The sequence below is a fragment of the Lethenteron reissneri genome, unplaced genomic scaffold (genome assembly GCF_015708825.2).
Source record: "Lethenteron reissneri isolate LAM-NWPU_2019-01 unplaced genomic scaffold, ASM1570882v1 scaffold_415, whole genome shotgun sequence".
NCBI lineage: Eukaryota > Metazoa > Chordata > Hyperoartia > Petromyzontiformes > Petromyzontidae > Lethenteron > Lethenteron reissneri.
The window spans coordinates 1-21,692 of record NW_026891937.1 but is presented as its reverse complement, the minus strand read 5'-3'; the positions used below and the strand labels follow the sequence as shown (position 1 = coordinate 21,692).

The 21,692-nt window shown below is 52.2% G+C and overlaps 1 pseudogene; it reads left to right on the top strand.

The window, feature by feature from the left end:
* The first annotated feature begins 3,531 nt into the window (after window positions 1-3,531).
* LOC133339819 (zinc finger E-box-binding homeobox 2-like) lies at window positions 3,532-12,162 on the top strand (annotated as a pseudogene).
* The last annotated feature ends 9,530 nt before the right edge of the window (window positions 12,163-21,692 follow it).

Sequence of the window (21,692 nt, the reverse complement as noted above, 5' to 3'; positions counted from 1 at the left end):
AGAGACCCATAGAATCACACAGAGACCCGTAGACGCACACAGAGACCCGTAGACGCACACAGAGACCCATAGATTCACACACAGAGACCCATAGATTCACACAGAGACCCGTAGACGCACACAGAGACCCATAGATTCACACACAGAGACCCATAGATTCACACAGAGACCCGTAGACGCACACAGAGACCCATAGATTCACACACAGAGACCCATAGATTCACACAGAGACCCGTAGACACCCATAGAGACCCATAGATTCACACACAGAGACACGCTCACCCACCCACTCATGGAGCAGCAGCAGCAGCAGGATGGGAGCCTCCACTTCCAGCACCGCTTAGAGGTCACAGGTCATAGAGGTCACAGCTGACTGCCTCGCTGGGCAATCCCACACACTTCGCCAGCCCTCCACCACCCAGCCTGCCCCTCTCTTTACCCCTCCCCCCCGGAGCGGTGCTGGGCCTCCCCTACGTCCACTCTGCCCCAAATGAGTGTGCCTGCTGCTGGGGTCTGTGGTGAACATCACCGCCGGGGAGACAAAGGCGGTCGGTCAGGGGTGGTACCACAGTGCCGGCCTCTATAGGTGCGTGAGTCGCAGCACTCACCCCGACTGTCTGTTCAGGCTGCACGGGGCATGGGGAATCGTTGCCTTTGCGTTGACATTTTCAGTGAAGATTCTCGTTAAAAAAAAAAAAACGAATTTGATAAACAAACATTTGGAATTTTTGTGCGCACAATGTTTTCTCACCTGCAACTCAATCCGTCGTGAGAATTGGAAAATGCAAAGGGGGAGGGGGGGTGCAGTAACAAGCAGCCACGTGACAATTCAGCGTTGGACGATTTTGTCGGAGAGCCCCTGAACTGAACCTTGTGGCAGAACCCCGGGGTCCCAAATAAAGAGTCTAAAAGCGTGACGTTGATTTTGGAGAGAAAACCCTGAGGACCCCTAGAAAAATCCACTTGAGCACGGAGAGAGAGAGAGACGCAAACTCCAAATATACAGCAGCAGGCGTCAGGGTGAAGATCGATCCCACAAACTCCTGTATACTACGCGAGGTAGTCAGCATCTCCTAGCCACTATGATGAGAGACACGCAAACTCAAAATATACAGCAGCAGCAGGCATCATCAGAGTCGGGATCAAACCCACGACCTCCTGTATACCAGGCGAGGTAGTCAACATCTCCTAGCCATTGTTTCACGGCGTGCACCCTGTGTCATTTACACTTTGAATTTCGCAGCATTTCCATTCCTTCATTCTCGCAGAAATAATCTCAACGTTTGTGTCACGTGACGGTTGATTTGGAGCGTTCACCGCCCTTTGGTTATAGTTGGTTTCACACAATTGAAATGTCTACTAATTTCTTTATGAATAAAACGCCGCGTCTGTTCGCCTCTTCAGGATGTACAACTTTGTTTTCCTGTTGCTCCAACTGAAAGTGCCACATCAGCAAAGATAAGCCAGCAACGGTTGAAGGTTATTTTTTGTTCACCATTGGCCACCAGATTGTTTGAGAGTCTTCATCCATTCTGAAACGTGTCCCAGAGGAACGGCCACTCCCGAGATGGAGCCATGGACTCAGGCATTTGAAAGCGGAAATCTCGCTCTGAATCAGTTGGGTGGCATTTTATTCGCCTTTGTAACGCTGCCGCGTGGAACCTGCCTGGTCTATCAATCCTTGTGGAAGCTTCGGGTCTTCTCGGCCACGGTCATGCCCCCTCCCTTCTCTCTGCTTGTGTAATGAGCGACTTCCACGACACATCGTATAGAGGGTACTTCTTTATTTCTCACACTGAGCACAACACAGGCCAGCACTGGTTCTTCCTCTTCACTGAATACAACTCGAGGCAATAACACCTCCACTGGCTACACACACAGCCGATCACTCGGCGAGGTCCCCTCGCCCTCACTCGTCTCCGCCGCTGGCTGGCGGCGTGACGATGACGGCGATGGAACCAACGCAGGAGATCTTCCACGTGGCCGGACGATGGAGAGCGATGTCGGTGAACAGCGACACAGCCAGGACCCAGGACCCCTCACCCGCCCCGAACCACGCGTCCGCTCCTCCTTATATCCCCCCAGGCTAAGCCCCGCCTCCGGCCACGCCCTCTCGTGGAACGTTCCAGCAGGTTCCCGGAGCATCTCAGCTAGCCCCTCCTGTTACCTTTGCCCCAGATACGCCTCCTTCCCCGATTGGCTGTTACCTCTGTGGCTGTAACCGTGAAACTCTTCCCAGGCCAGCTGGTGTCACTTTGTCATGTCAACATAACCCTGTCATTACACTTGTGAAACGTGGACCCGTTCAATGGAACATCAGCGTTACACAACCAACGAAAAGATAATGCCGCTCGACTGATTTGGAGTGAGACCTCTGCTGTGAAACCAGAGCCGGTCATGAGCACACTGCCCAGGTATGGGAAACTCTCCACTCTCTCCACAACTGCCTCATCACCGATTGGGAGTTGTGGGGGTGGAGTGCCCGATGGTACAAAATGCCCAGGCAGGTGTTTCACACACACGCGCACACACACAACAACAACAGCCATTCGCCACTAAGTGGCGGTGACGTCACCACGATGCTTGTGCCAGGCCATGTGCACCTTAAGGCCACGTGAAGTGTCGAACGCCCGCCGGCAGGATGTCACACACACACACACAACACCAAAGTCATGGTGAGTTTGAAGTAATTCTGTCGAGCAGAACTTTGAAGGTTAATTTGTATTCACATCGAGTCAAGCGCCGCCCCTCATCAAACACTGAAGACGTGTCTGCGGTGTAACAGTTGGCATGCTGGACTCCTCCAGGTCGCTGGTTCCATTCGATCTCCCAGCAAAGCAGATTCAATGTGAGCATGCTACTTCAGTCCCACATCATCTGCCCAACCAATATTATTCATGGCTTCATCACAGTGATTCAAGTACAAGGTCACGTGTGGTGGGGTAATGTGTGGGTACGACCACTTTGTCCAGAATGTTTGACAGGTGTGGGGTAGGTTGGTCAAATGCTATTAACTCTTTAACTAAACTCTTTGTTATTTCACTGGTAAGGCCCACTAAGCTATATAGCGCTTTTTTCAGAAGCAATCTGGCCACAAATGATAGCTCAACGAAGTGGCCTATCGTGTGGATATCTACAGCAGCCAAATACTCTCAACGCGTGTTTCTAAATGTAGAGGGGAAAACCGGACGACCCGGAGAAAAATCCATGGGACAACTCGGAGAAAGAGAGACACGCAAACTCCAAATATACAGAGTGGGGCTGGTGGTGGTGGTGGGGGTCGCTGCGCGGGTATTTAACGTGGGGGGGCACATTCCATTAAACCCACGAATTGATGGTGTCACACTTGGACGTGACGACCAGAGGTTACTGAATATCGACAGTTTAATGATTGGGCAAGTTTCTTAAATCTGTCCAGCCAGTGGTTATCATGTTATGTGTACGCCGCAGTCTAGCGGGAGGTCGCGGTGAGGTAGGTGGGTGGGGGGTAAAGTGTGAATACGCCCAACTCTTTAAACTCCTCTGATCAGCATGGAAGAGGAGGCCAAACACACTCTGGAGTTCACTGGGACGGAGGCTCTTCCGCTAGCAGGGGTCGTGAGCGAGAAATCCCTGTTGCCATTGAGTTCGTCTGTGATGGTTATCTGAGAAAAGACGTGGGCACAATAGCTGTTAGTTACCCCCAAAAGTCGTCTTGCGTATAGATGTTAGTGTATGAACACATCGTCCTGCGGAGGGAGCTGGTAGGAACGTTGAGTTGCTCGCTCAATGGCCTGCAGGGTCAACGGCCATGCTTATAAAGGGCTTATGATGATGATGGGCCATTGTGCCCCAGGCTGTGGTCAGATTTGTCATCTTGCACTCCAACAGCAGCGCTTAGGAGAAGCCACTGGGTGGCAGTAAGTGGCTGGGCTCAAATAGCAAATGACAATTCAATTCGCGAGTGTCCATGTTATGTTGTTGTTGCTGCTGCTGTTGTTGCTAAGTTCTCCCCCACTCTCGTGTGAGCTTGTCCATGGTGTTGTTGTGTTGTTGCTGCTGCTGCTGTTGTTGTTGTGAGTGGGTGGCGTTGCAGCCCAGTAACGAACACTGCAGTTTAACACGAAGTAAGTAAAGACTTGCACGACAAATATCTGCCATCTTGTTGTTGTGGTGGTGTTGTTAGATTGTTTAAATATAAACGTGTTAAATATCTGCCATCTTGTTGTTGTGGTGGTTGTGTTGTTAGATTGTTTAAATATTAACATCGTGACAAATATCTGCCATCATATGGCTGTGTTGTGGTTGTTGTGTTGTTGTTGTGGTGGTGGTGGTGGTTGCGTTAGATTGTTTAAATATAATATCGTGACAAATATCTGCCATCTTGTGTTGTGGTTGTTTTGATTTAAAGCTTTCGTGACTGCAGGGATTTACATTCTTGGTTCTTTCGGTAAAGTCACGTAGAAGGGAAATAATAGAAGAAGTTTCTGTTGCAAAAAACTTAGTCGCTAATGTCCCAATACTATCGGTTTAAAACAATAAAATTTAAACCTCAGAGAAGCGTCGAGAAGCACGTGGAAATTCCACATTCCCATGGCGCGAGTTTAGCCACAAGGAAGCCACAAGTCGCTGGCCAGCCTCACCACCCACCCCCTCGTGTGTGTATCGATCCCCGAGGGTCGATCAGCTCTGTTACTGTATTATTACCGTACAGTAATAACACAGTAACCACCTTCAAGAGCCGAATGGCTCACAGGGCTATACCTAATCAATGAACTTGAACCTTGCAAACTAACTCTTGACTCTATTGTAAGCGCTGGTTAATAAGAATAAGAATGCTGTTTTGTTTTTTAATGGCACCATACAAGAGCCCTTGATGCACATTGAGATTGGGTTGCTGCAGTGGCTAGGAGATGTTGACTACCTCGCCTGGTGTGCAGGAGGTCGTGGGTTCGATCACCAACCCTGACGCTTGTTGTATATTTGGAGTTTGTGTGTGTCTCTCGTCATCATCATCACGGTGGCTAGGAGATGTTAACTACCTCGCCTGGTGTGCAGGAGGTCGTGGGTTCAATCCCGACCCTGACGCCTGCTGCTGTATATTTGGAGTTTGCGTGTCTCTCTCATCATCATCACGGTGGCTAGGAGATGTTGACTACCTCGCCTGGTGTGCAGGAGGTCGTGGGTTCGATCCCGACCCTGACGCCTGCTGCTGTATATTTGGAGTTTGCGTGTTCTCCCCACAAAACGTGGAAGACGTGACAACGCTGTGCGTTGCTGTAACTGTGAATGGTCAGCCATTACGGCATGGAATTAGCCTTTGCCGCATGCAGGAACACTTCCTCATAGGCACACAGATCCCCCGCAACCAGAGGTCGCAATCGGGTACCCGATATCCGTACCCTACCCGATAGCCGGCTACCCGTACCCAGCCGGGTACGGGTACCCATTTGCGACCCTGGTGCGGCCGGGTACGGGTAGACCATGAGTCACTGGTGAGTCACCGTTTGTTACTCATTTCGGGTAGGGTACGGGTAGGGAACGGGTACCTGTACCCGGCCGGGTACGGGTACCCGTTTGCGATCCTGGTGCGGCCGGGTATGGGTACGGGTAAGGAATCAAAACCCGTTTGCGACCTCTGCCCGTAACGTAAAAGTTTATTCACAGACCTAAGCCATTAGTGGGAGGGAGGGAGAAAAACAAAACTGGCCTTGGCAAAGCACGTGGCGTCAGTCTCGCCTGGTCATCCTCGCTGCCGATGTGATGATGTTCTTGATTTGAAGCTTTCGTGACTGCAAGGATTCATACTCTTAGGTTTTTTCGGTAAAGTCACGTAGGTGAAAAATAATGATGTTCGTGTCGGATGTGCTAGACCACACACTGGGAATGGAGGGGGCGGGAGGGGGGAGAATATATTAATAATAACAAAGCAATGGATCTTTAGAACCCAGCGTGAAGCAATGTCCACCACAGTTGCCCTCTTGGTTGTTTCCTTTGAGTCACACCCTTGAAGGTAAAATTGTAAAACTTAAAAGGCGGCGTCGGCAAAACGCGCTGACGCGCCGCTCTGCTCGGTCGCAGTGGCGAGCTACACGAGCGCGGCAATGCGAGACTGCAACGTGGACGATGAGGAGGAGAGGCTGCAGATCATCGAGGAGGTGGACGAAGAGGAGGAGAAAGACGAGGTGGAGGCGGCGGAGGAGGAGGAGGATGACGAGACGAACTTCGAGGGGACCGGCGTCAATCCCGGCGGCAATCCCGGCGTGGACAAGACTGCCGAGCCGCTGGGCAGTGCGCAGGACGGGCCGGTGGCGGAGTGCGATGTGCCGGGCAGTGGGGCCACTCGCCCTGGTGGTCGTGGTGGCGGTAAGAGCGCACGTGCTCACACTCCACAGCGTAGTTGTTAGCGTTGTATTTTAAATGAAAGAAAAAAAACACGTTTGTAGCATTCTACTACAACAAACGAACATGGCCAAACCAAAAAACTTTTCGAAAATCACCAAAATAAAGCCATAAAAGCAATGAAGCAGTGGTCATAGGAACTGTGACCGAATTTTCACAATAAACGACGTAAACAACATTTAATTGGAGCTTTCGTGACTGCAGGAATTACTCTTTGGTTCTTTCGGTAAAGTCACGTGTAAAGATAAAATAATAAATTAAATACTAGCATACGACATTTCGATTGCAACACAAGCAATCGTCATCAGGTACAAATGAAATAGAAACACAAATCTCGTATACTTAGAAATGTAATACAACAGAGAGTCGGATAACATAACAGTCAGCACCCCACCTGGTTGATTACATTCTCCCTCGCCCCGTGCCTCCCCGCTAGGCGCGAGGACTCCCGGCGCGTTTGCGGCGCCGCCGCTGCCGCCGCCGCTGCTGCTGCTGTCGTGCCCTCACTGCGGCCGCGGCTACAACCGTCGCAGCTCGCTGCGGGAGCACGTCCGCCGCCGGCACAAGAGGGGCGCCGCGGGCGACGGCGGCATCGCGGATCTCCGCAAAGCACCGCGTCCTCGCCGCGCGGGCGAGGTGACTGACCCCGTTTGCCGGCATCGTCGCCAATATACAGTGGCGGCTCGTCCGTCAGAATGCGTCTGTCTGAATGCGTCCGTCTGAATGCGTCCGTCTGAATGCGTCCGTCTGAATGCGTCCGTCTGAATGCGTCCGTCTGAATGCATCCGTCTGAATGCGTCCGTCAGAATGCGTCCGTCTGAATGCGTCCGTCTGAATGCGTCCGTCTGAATGCGTCCGTCTGAATGCGTCCGTCTGAATGCGTCCGTCTGAATGCATCCGTCTGAATGCGTCCGTCTGAATGCGTCCGTCTGAATGCGTCCGTCTGAATACGTCCGTCTGAATGTGTCTGTCTGAATGCGTCCATCTGAATGCGTCCGTCTGAATGCGTCCGTCTGAATGCGTCCGTCAGAATGCGTCTGTCTGAATGCGTCCGTCTGAATGCGTCCATCTGAATGCGTCCATCTGAATGCGGCCGTCAGAATGTGTCTGTCTGAATGCGTCCGTCTGAATGCGTCCATCTGAATGCGTCCGTCTGAATGCGTCCGTCTGAATGCGTCCGTCTGAATGCGTCCGTCTGAATGCGTCTGTCTGAATGTGTCCGTCTGAATGCGTCCGTCTGAATGTGTCTGTCTGAATGTGTCTGTCTGAATGTGTCTGTCTGAATGCGTCCGTCTGAATGCGTCCGTCTGAATGCGTCCGTCAGAATGCGTCTGTCTGAATGCGTCCGTCTGAATGCGTCCATCTGAATGCGTCCATCTGAATGCGGCCGTCAGAATGTGTCTGTCTGAATGCGTCCGTCTGAATGCGTCCGTCTGAATGCGTCCGTCTGAATGCGTCCGTCTGAATGCGTCCGTCTGAATGCGTCCGTCTGAATGCGTCTGTCTGAATGTGTCCGTCTGAATGCGTCCGTCTGAATGCGTCTGTTTGAATGTGTCTGTCTGAATGTGTCTGTCTGAATGCGTCTGTCTGAATGCGTCTGTCTGAATGTGTCTGTCTGAATGTCTGTCTGAATGTGTCTGTCTGAATGCGTCTGTCTGAATGCGTTTGTCTGAATGTGTCTGTCTGAATGCGTCTGTCTGAATGCGTCCGTCTGAATGTGTGTGGGGGAAAGGAGTTTGAACCGTGACGTGTCGTCGCGACGCGTTGTTGAGCTGCTTGCGGAGTCACGCTTACTCGCCCCTACGCAACGCCTGTGCTGAAGAGCTTCGTAGCTCATCCGATTCCCTCCGGTAAAATTGTTTTATTATTCTGATTCTCACTTCGCACCTCTGTTCCATCTTTGCTCAGAAGGGTCAGCCTCCCGCTGCCGTGAGCCACAAGTGCACAGAGTGTGGGAGAGACTTCAAGTGCAAACACCACCTCAAGGAACACTTCCGCATCCACAGCGGTGAGTGTGGAACAATTGCAACGTTTGGCAGAACGCACCCACTGATGTGATTTCCTTCCTGCGCGTGTGTCTACAGCGCATGCCGCATTCGCCGCGTCACGCGGCACTTTGGATGATGCGTTTATAATGTTTTGGTTTGACACGGCGACTTTCGCGTCCACAATTCTGGCTGCCCACCTGATGACAGTGGTTGTAGTTACTGGCGAAACGTCGCCGCACTTGAATTGCAAATGTCGTAGGTTTGCTCTCCTGCACACCAGTGCGTCGCAAACTTTACGAACCGTCCGTATCGGTTTTTGACGACGCGTTTATATTGACACGATGTAACCCAGAAACCTCCGTCGTCGATGTATTTGTTTGTAATTTCCAGGGGAGAAGCCATACGGGTGCCCAAATTGCAAGAAGCGCTTCTCCCACTCGGGCTCGTACAGCTCGCACATCAGATGCAAGAAGTGCGTGGGCTTCGTCACGGCGAACGGCAGGGCGCGTGCGGCGACATCTCCAGTTGCCGGTGCCGGCAAGATGGAAGGGGCCGTCGCCACGTCTCCCAAAGCCACGGGTCGTCCCGCCGTCAAGATCAAGACCGAAGATGCGGATCTGGAGAAGCGTTCTTCCCACGTGGAAGGGGCGGCTCGCCACGCCTGCCGCTATTGCCACGAACCGTTTCCGAGCGCAGTACCTCTGCACCAACACGAGCGCTATCTCTGCAAGGTGAACGACGAGATCGACGCGTCGCCTCAACCGTCAGCGCCACAACCTCCGTCTCCGGCTCAACCAAAGAAGTCGAAATTGTCGGCTGGAAAGGGGTTGAAAGGGAGCGGCGCTACGGGACTCGGAGACCAATCGGCTTCCCTGAAGTCGTACTGCCTTGCCGGAAGTGTCGAGGCGTGTCCCGAGGAGTCGACGAAGATGCCGTTGGCCATGAGCCTCCCCGGAGACGTTCTCTCCGAGTGGCTGGAGACGAAACCTAACGCGGCGGGCAGAGCACAGGAGCACCGTGCGTCCGGCTCGCCCTCCTACGAGCCGGCGGGCCGTAGCTGTTCTCCAGCTGGGCAGGCCGCCCACGGCACGGAGGGAAGTCCGGCCCTGCAAGGCCCCGCGGCGGGTCACGCGGAGAGCGGGCCGCCCGGCGGCGTGGCAGACGGGCTTTGCCGCGGTCGAGACCAGGCCCGGCCGCTCGACTTGTCGCTGCCAAAGTTGAGCAGAGCGAGGCTTAGAGAGACGGGCTTTGTCGATGTCCACAATTCGAGCGGCGTCGAGCGCAAAGAGGAGCCGTTGGACTTGACTCACGCGAAGAGATCGAACGGCGAGCCGGACTCGAGTGCTTCTCACGCGACCGATGGCTCATCGAACAACAACGGCGTTGACCGTTTACACGAGAACAAGCCGACAATGAACATGGTCACTTCCAGCTACGGCAACGGTCCCGTGCTCACGGCCTTTCCGCCGCCCAGTCTGATTCCGGCCTTCCACATGGGTGACCCCGGCCTGAGGCCCTACACGGGCCTGGACCAAGCAGCCTTGCTGTCCCACGCGGCTGCTCTCGCCGACTTCCACGATAAGATGCGCCACTTTGCACAGGTAAGAACAACTGCTTGGAGGTTGCGCTGTTGGACTAACACGGAAGCACACGCGCACCGGTGGTGGCGCCTTGCGTTTACAATTCACGTGTTGAACCTTATTCATTGTGCGGAGAGATAGATGTGTAATGTGAGGATATATCCGGATCACTGACGTATCACAACTCGTCATGATGATTGGCTCTGCCGGTCCTGGTCCATAGCCAATGGGGGGAAGCCTAGGGGCGTGGCCCTGACGTGATGGATAGGTGACAGCTCTAAGAAAAGATTGGTTCTGCTGGCTTTGGCCACAGCCAATGGGGAGATGAGTCAGGGGCGTGGTCCCGGGAGCTGACGAGGGAGCCTGGAATATTGCATGGAGGCTAACCAGGATTGGTGGAAACGTACCACGTGACCCGGGTATTAAATAGGGGTGGAGATGAATGACACGTGGTCAGAACAGGAACGAACAGAGGAAGGGGGCCACGCGGGAGCGGGGCTCCGGGTTGCCACGTGGCGGTGTCTATCTGTTCCTCTCACGCTGCCTGTCAGCAGCGTGAAGGAAAGCTGTATACAAGTTGAATAAAAGACCGGATTCCAGAAGTCGCCTCAACAACCTTTATTACAGATGTGTTACGTGATGTTGCGTCGAACTAGGATCCGCATATTAAAGAGCGGGTCCTTGCAGATAAAATCTTGATGCAAGCGAGTCTGCCTCGGCTGATGAGACACTGTATGTCGAATATCGATCCCAGAATCTGCTTGTTCTGAATCAACGCTGCGGACATTGTGCACATCCATAAGGATGTAGCTGAGTGCGTGTAGCTGGGTGAGTGAGTAGCTGAGTGAGTGAGTAGCTGAGTGAGTGGATAGCTGAGTAAGTGATTAGTTGAGTGGGTGTAGCTGGGTAAGTGAGTAGCTGAGTGAGTGAGTAGCTGAGTGGGTGGATAGCTAAGTGGGTAGTTGAGTAGGTGGGTAGCTGAGTGAGTGGGTAGCTGAGTGGGTGGCCGAATGGGTAGCCGAGTGGTTGGATGAGCGGGTGGGTAGTCGAGCGGGTGGGTAGCTGAGTGGGTTGCTGAGTGGATAGCTGAGTGGGTGGATAGCTGAGTGGGTAGTTGAGTAGGTGGGTAGCTGAGTGAGTGAGTAGCTGAGTGGGTGAGTAAGTAGGTAGCCGAGTGGTTGGATGAGCAGATGGGTAGCTAAGTGGGTGGCCGAGTGGGTAGCTGAGAGGCAAATACGAGACGAATCCCGTCGGTTCACCTCGGCGGCTCAACCGACGACGGCGCTCCACAGGGAGAGTCTCCTGAGCGGGGAGAGGGAGTCCCCGTGGTCTCGGTGGCGGTGACAGACTCGGGAGCTCCCACACGCAAGCGGCAGCGGAGGGGGGGGCGCGTGCCCGGGGGCTCGTTCGCCTGCGACCTGTGCGACGGAATCTTCCAGCAGAGCAGCTCGTTGCTGCGCCACCAGTACGAGCACACAGGTACGCGTTACGTCGCGTCCCCGCGCGCTTGCCCCTCCGTTCCCTGTCCGTCGCAGGCAGGCGGTTCGAACCCACGACCTCCTGCATGCCGTGCGAGGGCGATAACCCCGCCCCTCCGTTCCCTGTTCGTCGCAGGCAAGCGCCCGCACCGCTGCTCGGTGTGCAGCAAGGCGTTCAAGCGCAAGCAGCACCTGGCCGAGCACTCGCGGCTGCACTCGGGCGAGAAGCCGTACCGCTGCGGGCGCTGCGGCAAGCGCTTCTCGCACTCGGGAGTCTACTCGAAGCACACGCACCGCGCTACTCGTGCTGCCCGCGCGGCGACCGCGGGGAGCCGGGCGCTCCGGGGGGGCGGCGAGCGGAGCGACGGAAGAGCTCGACGAGGGGGGTGACGGGTGCGGGGCGGAGGGTTGTGTCCGTACCAGAGGGCCGGAATGACGAGGCAGAGTGGGAAGATGCGCGCGCGGCGGGGGGCTGCGGGAAGCGAAGAGAGAGATGCCGCCGTCAAGTTGAGCCGTGCTGACGGAGATGATACTGCGATGGAAGCTCCGCTCGGGGTGAAGACCAAGAAACTAAATGCGTAACTGACGGTGCGAGTGACGACGATGCTTTGAGTCGTGATAACTCGCCGGTCGATCTGAGAGCAAATGTGTCGTGTTGCAAGCAGACCACTGCCGTGCCTGAAATGTGTTTTGTGGATGCAGAATGTGTTTTGAGCAAAGGTATTTCTGGACTAACTGAAATGCTGTTGGAATGAGTGGGTACTAGCGGCGAGGTGTTTTTCGTATTAAAATGATTGCAAAGAGGTGGAAAACGGAGTTAGGAATGGGCATGTTAAATGTGGATAGATAATGCTATGATTAGGAACATCTGTAGGTGGAAGATACAAGAATGATCTGAAAAAAAGTATTTAATGTGCACACTTTAAAAAAGAATAAGTTTTCTACCAGTGCCATCTTTTACAAAGCAGTGTTACTCAATGTTTGAAATGTTAAAGATTTGCTTCTGTTAGTCTTGAAAAGATAAAAGTATTCTGCTAACTTTCACGCAGTGTTATTTGACAGCATGCAGCTTGTGTAGTTTACACTGTTTGTGCAATTCCTGTTGTCGTCTCTCTGAAGCTGCGGTGTTTGTTTGTTTGTTTACACGTTGTCATCTCTGTAGTTCATTCATTCCGTTTTACATGCAAGTAGAATGACGTTGTTGTTGTTGGTTCTTTTGGTAAAGTCACGTAGAAGGGAAATAATAAAATAATAAAACATCATAAAATCATTCTCACGACGTTTCGGTCACAACGCAAGCAGCCGTCTCCAGGTAAAGAACAGGTCAGAAAGACAGCGTCTGAATGAACAGGTCTGTCTTTCCGACTGTCTTTCCGACAGACCTGTTCATTCAGACGCTGTCTTTCCGACAGATCTGTTCTTCACCTGAGGACGGCTGCTTGCGTTGTGGCCGAAACGTCGTGAGAATGATTTGATGATGTTTTATTTTTATTATTTTATTATTTCCCTTCTACGTGACTTTACCAAAAGAACCAAGAAGATGAATCCCTGCAATCACGAAAGCTTTAAATCAAATTTAAACTTGTTGTTTATAATTGCCAGCCAGAACATGAGTTAGTATTAATACTCTTTGAGCAAGATATTTGTAACATTTTCACAAATCGTCCAGACCATTGGTCCGTGTTGTACTGCGCGTACTATTTTAGCGGTGCATTTTAGTGTTCTCTTTGCAAGTTGCTGTTTGACAAACGTCAGTGTATTTCTCCTGGATGTACAACCCCGTTTTTAACGTGCTTCCATTTGAATACATTTTGTTTACCGACGCAGCCAAGGCTGCCAAGACTTGAATTTCTACATTAAAACTCAGAAATAAATCTCAGCGTCTTTATCGTAATGATCGCATTGCTCTGCAATGCTGGCGAGGGGGGGTGTCGGTGTGCAACTCCCGTATGCGCAATCCTCTCTTAGGACAAGAGACGCACACTTCCATTTCTTGCGCTTATCCAGAGTTTGAAGTTAACGTTCTCCCATTAAGTAACAGAAGCATGATAATTGTTTTTTTACCCTTTTATCTGGCAACAAAACTGACACCTTTTTTACAAGTTGCCATGTTTGCATAGACCACAATACCTGCAGTCAGAATCAGGGGCAGTTTCTTCATTAGGGCGATTGGGCGACGCACCACCAATGTCATTGAACCACAGAGTCACGCTAGCCGTCACTGTCAGCCTCTGGATATAGTCCAATCAGCGTCATGTCACGTTCTGTGGAGTACCGCCTCTTTTTGGGCGATTTCACTCCTGCTGAGAATCGCCCCGAGTGGCCCCATAGACTTACATTGAAAGATGTTTTTTTTCGAACGGCGGGCGCTCCAATGCATTCTCTATGGCTTCCGGGAGGGCTCGCACTAACGTGCTTACGTCATCATACGTGCTTACGTCATCATATGTAAGCACGTTTCATACAACATAATTTGTTGCTACCTAGTGGAATCTTTAATAAAATAAACTTGAGTGGTTTGTTTTAATAGTGAGTATAGAAACAAACAAGATGTATTGTAAGAGTCACTTTATTTTCATTAATATTAAAGAAGTGAAGTTGCCTTTACATGCTTAAGCTGTTAATTTATCCATTGCATGGGTGGACGTTATCCTTATCAATCATCCAGACATTTGCCCCCCCTAGAAGATTTTTGCAGGAGCCGCCACTGGTCAGAATGCAAACAAAACACAACTCTGATCATGTATGCACTGTCCTTGAAGTTGATTGGTCCACACCCGAGACAGCTTAGTCTGGCCCTCGACGAACGAGCTACTGCACGGACCTACCTCGTTCTCTTCACACCACCCCCAGGTGTTGATTGTCAACCCTCACCCGGGTGCTCACCGGCTCGGCGTGCCGTCGTCGAAGCGTCGTGGCTGGAGCGACTTTGACTGGGGGCCTTGGGGTGCTCACAGCGCGGCTCTGTGAGTCAGCCCACGTTCAAGGCGCGTGTGATTGTTGCACTCGAATGAGCGTGGGGGCAGTGCAGAGGTCGCAACCGGGTACCCGATACCGTACCCTACCCGATACGGCGGCCGGGTACGGGTAGCCGTTCGCGACCCTGGTGCGGCCAGGTACGGGTAGGCCGTGAGTCACTGTTGAGTAACCGTTTGTCACTCATTTCGGGTAGGGTACGGGTAGGGAACGGCTACCGGTAATCAGCCGGGTACGGGTATCCATTTGCGACCCTGGTGCGGCCAGGTACGGGTAAGGAAACAAAAGCCGTTTGCGACCTCTGGGGCAGTGCCCTATCTAATAATAATTCAAAACAATAGATACATCATGTGCCTGCAGAGCTGTGAGTAGTCGGTGGTGGGACTTGTGCACATTGCCACAGCAGCAGCAGGGTGGGTGTATTGTATAGGCCGCAGACTTCTTCATCGCAAGGCCACCAGCGGCCCGTGGTGGTGACCTTTAGAGCGGCCCCCCGACATGACGCAAATGTGAAAACGCCCCCCCTCCCCCCCATCATACTGCTGTCGAAACCCCAAATGGTTTCAAGCGTGTGGCGGCCCTCACCACAATGATGATGCCTTCATCGCGAAAGTGGTCCCCCCCTATGAGAATGAGTGAAAAACACCGATACAGGACAACCTCTGTTTGCTTTCCACAAAGTAGTACTCGCTTTATCGACCCCCAAGAGATGATTTTTAAAACTACAACTTTTTGATGGGCAAACTGTGCCCCAGCCACCGGGCGCTGTGTCCGATTCTACGACCTGAAACTTCCTTCAAACGGTCACAAAGGTTTCCCACCCCGATGTGTTGACGGCACTGAGCGAGCGGTGGGCATCGCAGCCATCCCACGGCAGGGGCTAAGTCTTCCTCAAGTACAACCGCTGCTGACTTCACCACCAAACAAGTATAAGCCGTAAAAACAAAGTTTTTCACTATAAATCCTTTATATACGTGTCGGCTAGAGTCCTCTCGTCCTCTGGCTTGAGATGACTGCCACCTATGGGTCAGATGATTGTCTGCCACCATCAAGCAATTGGTATGAAATATTTTAAAAAATTCCCTAAACATTGTAAAATTCGTGAATTTCACGAAAATAAATTGTCACGCACAACGAGTCTGTGTGCAAATGTCAGCTCGATTGGATCACGGGAAGTGGGTTAAAAAACGACCGAAAGATTTGCACGGTCCTAAGCAAGCAAGCAAGTGAACTTAATATAAAGGATTTAAAAGAAGATGCTTCCCCATGTATTGACCCTGTAAAAGCCGAGTCATTCCCTGACCAAGATCTGGATTCGCAGCCTCGCGATTGCCCAGCTTCTGCACTATGCAACAGTGCAACAGTTGATGAACTACCCATTGGAAATTATTGATCGGACTAAACATTTGCGAAATTTCCACTCGTGGCTCTGAGGATAAGCACCAGTATATGAAGTGTAATCCCTTGCAAGCGCTTCCAGGCTGTGCTGACTCTGTAGCTATCACAGCGGTGGAAATTATTTGTATTTCCTCAATTTCGATTGATTCTATAATTAGTCTTGGCCAGTAATAATTAGTTTTTGCATAACACTTCCACGTTATAAAATTAGTTGAATGTCCTTGTTGGCAAGCATGCTCTGCCACTGCTGGCAGCTGGCTTTGAGATGTAATTATCAGCGAAACGTCGTACGACTCAAATCCTAAATATTGTGGATTCACTCTTCAAACACACAGGTGGCCTGCAGAAGTAACTTATTAGTGTTTGTTAACTTGACGCAGGTTTTTACTGATTGGCCGTGTCGGGTGGTGGAGGGTTACGACACATTTATAATAACGCGATCAAACCCAAAACCTTTATTATGAATAATACTGGTCGCGAAAGCCAACGTGTTAAACTAGTATATAATCAGTAGCAGCAGTAGTAGTAGCAGTAGTAGCAGTAGCAGCAGTAGTAGCAGTAGCAGCAGTAGTAGCAGTAGCAGCAGTAGTAGCAGTAGCAGCAGTAGCAGCAGCAGGAGTAGTAGCAGTAGCAGCAATAGCAGCAGTAGTAGCAGCAGTAGCAGCAGTAGTAGCAGCAGTAGTAGCAGCAGCAGTAGTAGCAGCAGCACCATATTTTAACACTAAAGCAATCACTGACTCGCAACAACTTGCAATCATAAGTGACAGAGTTAATTTCGGGTAAAATCAATGAAAATGGGGTATACCGATAGCATGGAAATGAGATGTGATTGAGCAAATCTGACATCAGATTTGGAATCAGCACCCTGAAATTAGTCTAGAACAGCTGCAAAAGTCCAGGCCAGTTGATTTTTTTGTTGTTGACCAAGTGTAATTATCAAACGAGGCTCTTGTCGCTACATCATGGGATCTCCTTTGCCAGTAACAAAATATACTAATAGGGGTTTTCCCCTTTTTTCTGGCAACAAAAACTGACACCTTTTGCAAGGAATCATGCTTACACTAACCACAATACTTGCAGTCAAATGCAAACAAAAAACAATACTCTGGTAATGTATGCATTGTCTTTGAAACTGATTGGTCCACACCAGAGACAGCTTTCTTTAGAGCCTAGTCTCATATGGTGTGCGCCTTTTGGCGTCATCTGGCCGAACACCATATGAGACGAGGCTCCAAAGAAGCTGTCTCTGGTGTGGACCAATCAGTTTCAAAGACAATGCATACATTACCAGAGAATTGTTTTTTGTTTGCATTTGACTGCAGGTATTGTGGTTAATGTAGACATGATTCCTTGCAAAAGGTGTCAATTTTGTTGCCAGGAAAAAAGGGAAAACCCCCTATGAGTATAGAGGCTCTTGTCCTTAAGGGGCGGATACAAAACAAACTGAAACGTGAACATCAGAAGCAGTAGCAGCAGTACGTGAGATTCAAGGCTGCTTCACGTATTTTTACGTCAATTCGACAACGAGGTGAGGAGAGTGGGGGGGTGAGAGAGGCTTTGAGGAGTATGTGTGTGTACACGTGTGTGTGTGTACACGTGTGGTGTGTGTACACGTGTGTGTGTGTACACGTGTGTGTGTGCGTGTGTACACGTGTGTGTGTGTACACGTGTGTGTGTACACGTGTGTGTGTGTGTGTGTACACGTGTGTGTGTGTACACGTGTGTGTGTGTACACGTGTGTGTGTACACGTGTGTGTGTACACGTGTGTGGGTACACGTGTGTGCGTGTACACGTGTGGTGTGTACACGTGTGTGTGTGTGTGTACACGTGGTGGTAGTGGTGGTGGTGAGTGGTAGTAGTAGTAGTAGTGGTGGTGAGTGGTAGTGGTAGTAGTGGTAGTAGTAGTGGTGGTGGTGAGTGGTAGTGGTAGTAGTGGTAGTAGTAGTAGGAGTGGTGGTGGTGAATGTTAGTGGTGGTAGTGGTGGTGGTGAGTGTTAGTAGTAGTAGTGGTGGTGAGTGGTAGTAGTAGTAGTGGTAGTAGTAGTAGGAGTGGTGGTGGTGAATGTTAGTGGTGGTAGTGGTGGTGGTGAGTGTTAGTAGTAGTAGTAGTGGTGGTGAGTGGTAGTAGTAGTAGTGGTAGTAGTAGTGGTGGTGGTGAATGTTAGTGGTGGTAGTGGTGAGTGTTAGTGAGTGTTAGTAGTAGTAGTGGTGGTGAGTGGTAGTAGTAGTAGTGGTAGTAGTAGTAGGAGTGGTGGTGGTGAATGTTAGTGGTGGTAGTGGTGGTGGTGAGTGTTAGTGAGTGTTAGTAGTAGTGGTGGTGAGTGGTAGTGGTAGTAGTGGTAGTAATAGTAGGAGTGGTGGTGGTGAATGTTAGTGGTGGTAGTGAGTGTGAGTAGTAGTAGTGGTGAGTGGTAGTGGTAGTAGTAGTAGTGGTAGTAGGAGTGGTGGTGGTGAATGTTAGTGGTGGCGGTGAGTGTTAGTGAGTGTTAGTAGTAGTGGTGTGTTAGTGGTAGGAGTGTGTTAGTAGTAGTAGGAGTGGTGGTGGTGAATGTTAGTGGTGGTAGTGAGTGTTAGTAGTAGTAGTGGTGAGTGGTAGTGGTAGTAGTAGTAGTGGTAGTAGGAGTGGTGGTGGGTGAATGTTAGTGGTGGTAGTGGTGGCGGTGAGTGTTAGTGAGTGTTAGTAGTAGTAGTGGTGTGTTAGTAGTAGTGTTGGTGGTGAATGTTCTCAATCTGCGTCTCCAGCGTGCTAGGACGTCCCCGGCATTGAGGATCCGAGTGAGTTGAGGATCCGAGTGAGTTGAGTCAGCTGAGTCAGCCGAGTCAGCTGAGTGATCCGAGTGAGTTGAGTCAGCTGAGTGATCCGAGTGAGCTGAGTCAGCTGAGTCAGCTGAGTGATCCGAGTGAGCTGAGTGAGCCGGCCTCGGAGCCGGAGCCCTCGTACGCGAACACGGCCAGCGAGTCGTACGGCGGTGCCATCTCATCGTCGTCGGCCGCACGCAAACCCTGCAGGCGGTGGTGGTGGTGGTGTTCAAGTGAGTGGTGGTGGTGGTGATGGTGGTGTTCAAGTGAGTGGTGGTGGTGGTGTTCAAGTGAGTGGTGGTGGTGGTGATGTTCAAGTGAGTGGTGGTGGTGTTCAAGTGAGTGGTGGTGGTGCTGTTCAAGTGAGTGGTGGTGGTGGTGTTCAAGTGAGTGGTGGTGGTGATGGTGGTGGTGGTGGTGATGGTGATGGTGGTGGTGATGGTGGTTGGTGGTGATGGTGGTGGTGGTGATGGTGGTGGTGGTGATGGTGGTGGTGGTGATGGTGATGATGGTGGTGGTGATGGTGGTGGTGATGGTGGTGATGGTGGTGGTGGTGATGGTGATGGATGGTGGTGGTGATGGTGGTGGTGATGGTGGTGATGGTGGTGATGGTGGTGGTGATGGTGGTGGGTGGTGATGGTTGGTGGTGGTGGTGATGGTGGGTGGTGGTGATGGTGGTGGTGGTGGTGGTGGTGATGGTGGTGGTGGTGGTGATGGTGGTGGTGGTGATGGTGGTGGTGGTGATGGTGGTGGTGGTGGTGGTGGTGGTGATGGTGATGGTGGTGGTGATGGTGGTGGTGGTGGTGATGGTGGTGGTGGTGATGGTGGTGGTGGTGGTGATGGTGGTGGTGGTGATGTGGTGATGGTGGTGGTGGTGGTGGTGATGGTGGTGGTGGTGATGGTGGTGATGGTGGTGGTGGTGGTGGTGATGGTGGTGATGGTGGTGGTGGTGATGGTGGTGGTGGTGGTGATGGTGGTGATGGTGGTGATGGTGGTGGTGATGGTGGTGGTGGTGATGGTGGTGGTGATGGTGGTGATGGTGGTGATGTGGTGGTGATGGTGATGGTGGTGATGTGTGGTGATGGTGGTGGTGGTGATGGTGGTGGTGATGGTGATGGTGGTGGTGGTGTGGTGGTGGTGATGGTGGTGACCTGGTGGTGGTGGTGTGGTGGTGGTGGTGATGGTGGTGGTGGTGGTGGTGGTGGTGGTGGTGATGTGTGGTGGTGATGGTGATGGTGGTGATGGTGGTGGTGATGGTGATGGTGTTAGTGGTAGTGGTGGTGATGGTGGTGATGTGTGGTGGTGGTGGTGGTGATGGTGACGGTGATGGTGGTGGTGGTGATGGTGGTGGTGATGGTGGTGGTTGATGGTGGTGATGGTGGTGATGGTGGTGGTTGGTACTAACCTTGCTGATGAAGGCTGCAATGGTTTCTCTCAGGGGGAGTGATCCGGGACAATCGCCGCACGACGGTGACAATGACGGTGGACAATGACGGTGGTGGCGGTGGTGGCGGGGTGGTGGCGGTGGTGGCGGTGGTGAGGTTGGTGACGGTGGTGACGGTGGTGACGCTGTTTCCAGGAGCAGCAACGTCGGATCGTAGTCCTGCATTGCAGACACCACGACCTCAACACGACCTCAACACGACCTCAACACGGCGGGGTCACCGTGGGGTCACCGTGAGTGGGTTACCGTGGGGTCACCGTGGGTGGGGTTACCGTGGGGTCACCGTGGGGTCACTGTGGGTGGGGTTACCGTGAGGTCACCGTGCAGCTCCGCGAGGCTCCACTCCCCGCTTTGTCTCCGTGGCGACGGCGCTTGAACGCCACCGCCAGGAGGAGGGAGCCGAGGAGGCCTGGGTGGAGGAGGGGCGGGGGTCACGGGGTCGGAGCGGGGGTCGTGGGTCAGGGTGAGGGGCAGGGGGCGGGGGTCACGGGGTCGGAGCGGGGGTCGTGGGTCAGGGTGAGGAGCGTGGGGCGGGGGTCACGGGGTCGGAGCGGGGTCATGGGTCAGGGTGAGGGGCGGGGGTCACGGGGTCGGAGCGGGGGTCGTGGGTCAGGGTGAGGAGTGGGGGGGGGAGGAGGAGGAGAGGGAGGAGGGGTAGGTGAGTGTGTGAGTGAGTGAGTAAGTGAGTGAGTGAGTGTGTGAGTGAGTGAGTAAGTGAGTGAGTGTGTGAGTGTATAAGCGAGTAAGTGAGTGAGTGAGTGTGTGAGTGAGTGAGTGAGGAGTGAGTGTGAGTGAGTAAGTAAGTGAGTGTGTGAGTGAGTGACTGATAAAGTAAGTGAGTGACTGAGTGAGACTGAGTGAGTGAGTGTATAAGTGAGTGAGTGACTGACTGAGTGAGTGTGTGAGTGAGTGTGTGTGAGTGAGTGAGTAAGTGAGTGAGTGTGTGAGTGTATAAGCGAGTAAGTGAGTAAGTAAGTAAGTGAGTGTGTGAGTAAGTGACTGATAAAGTGAGTGACTGAGTGAGTGACTGAGTGAGTGAGTGGGTGAGTGAGTGAGTGAGTGTGTGAGTGAGTGAGTAAGTGAGTGAGTGAGTGTGTGAGTGAGTGAGTAAGTGAGTGAGTGTGTGAGTGAGTGCATAAGCGAGTAAGTGAGTGAGTGAGTAAGTAAGTGAGTGAGGAGTGAGTGAGTGTGTGAGTGAGTGTGTGAGTGAGTGAGAAGTGAGTGAGTGTGTTGAGTGTGTGAGTGAGTGAGTGAGTGTGTGAGTGTATAAGCGAGTAAGTGAGCGAGTAAGTAAGTGAGTAAGTGTGTAAGTGAGTGACTGAGTGAGTGAGTGTATAAGTGAGTAAGTGAGTGACTGACTGAGTGAGCAGCTGACCCAGTAAGATCACCAACACGACGATGGTCGCCACGGCGACGGCGCTGGCTCCGGCTCCGTCGCCGCGGCGACAGAGGCCGCGGTGGTCGCAGGCGGCGCAGACGGGCACCTGCAGGCGGCGCACGGCGCCCAGTGGCGGAGTCCCCGAGTCCCAGACGACGAGCTCCACCCAGTGGAGGCCCTCGGGCAGCGGAGACCTGGCCAGCAGCTGGGAGCTGTTGGCTGCCGTGGGGGGGGGGGGCGGTGGGGGGGAAGTAAACAACAACAACAAA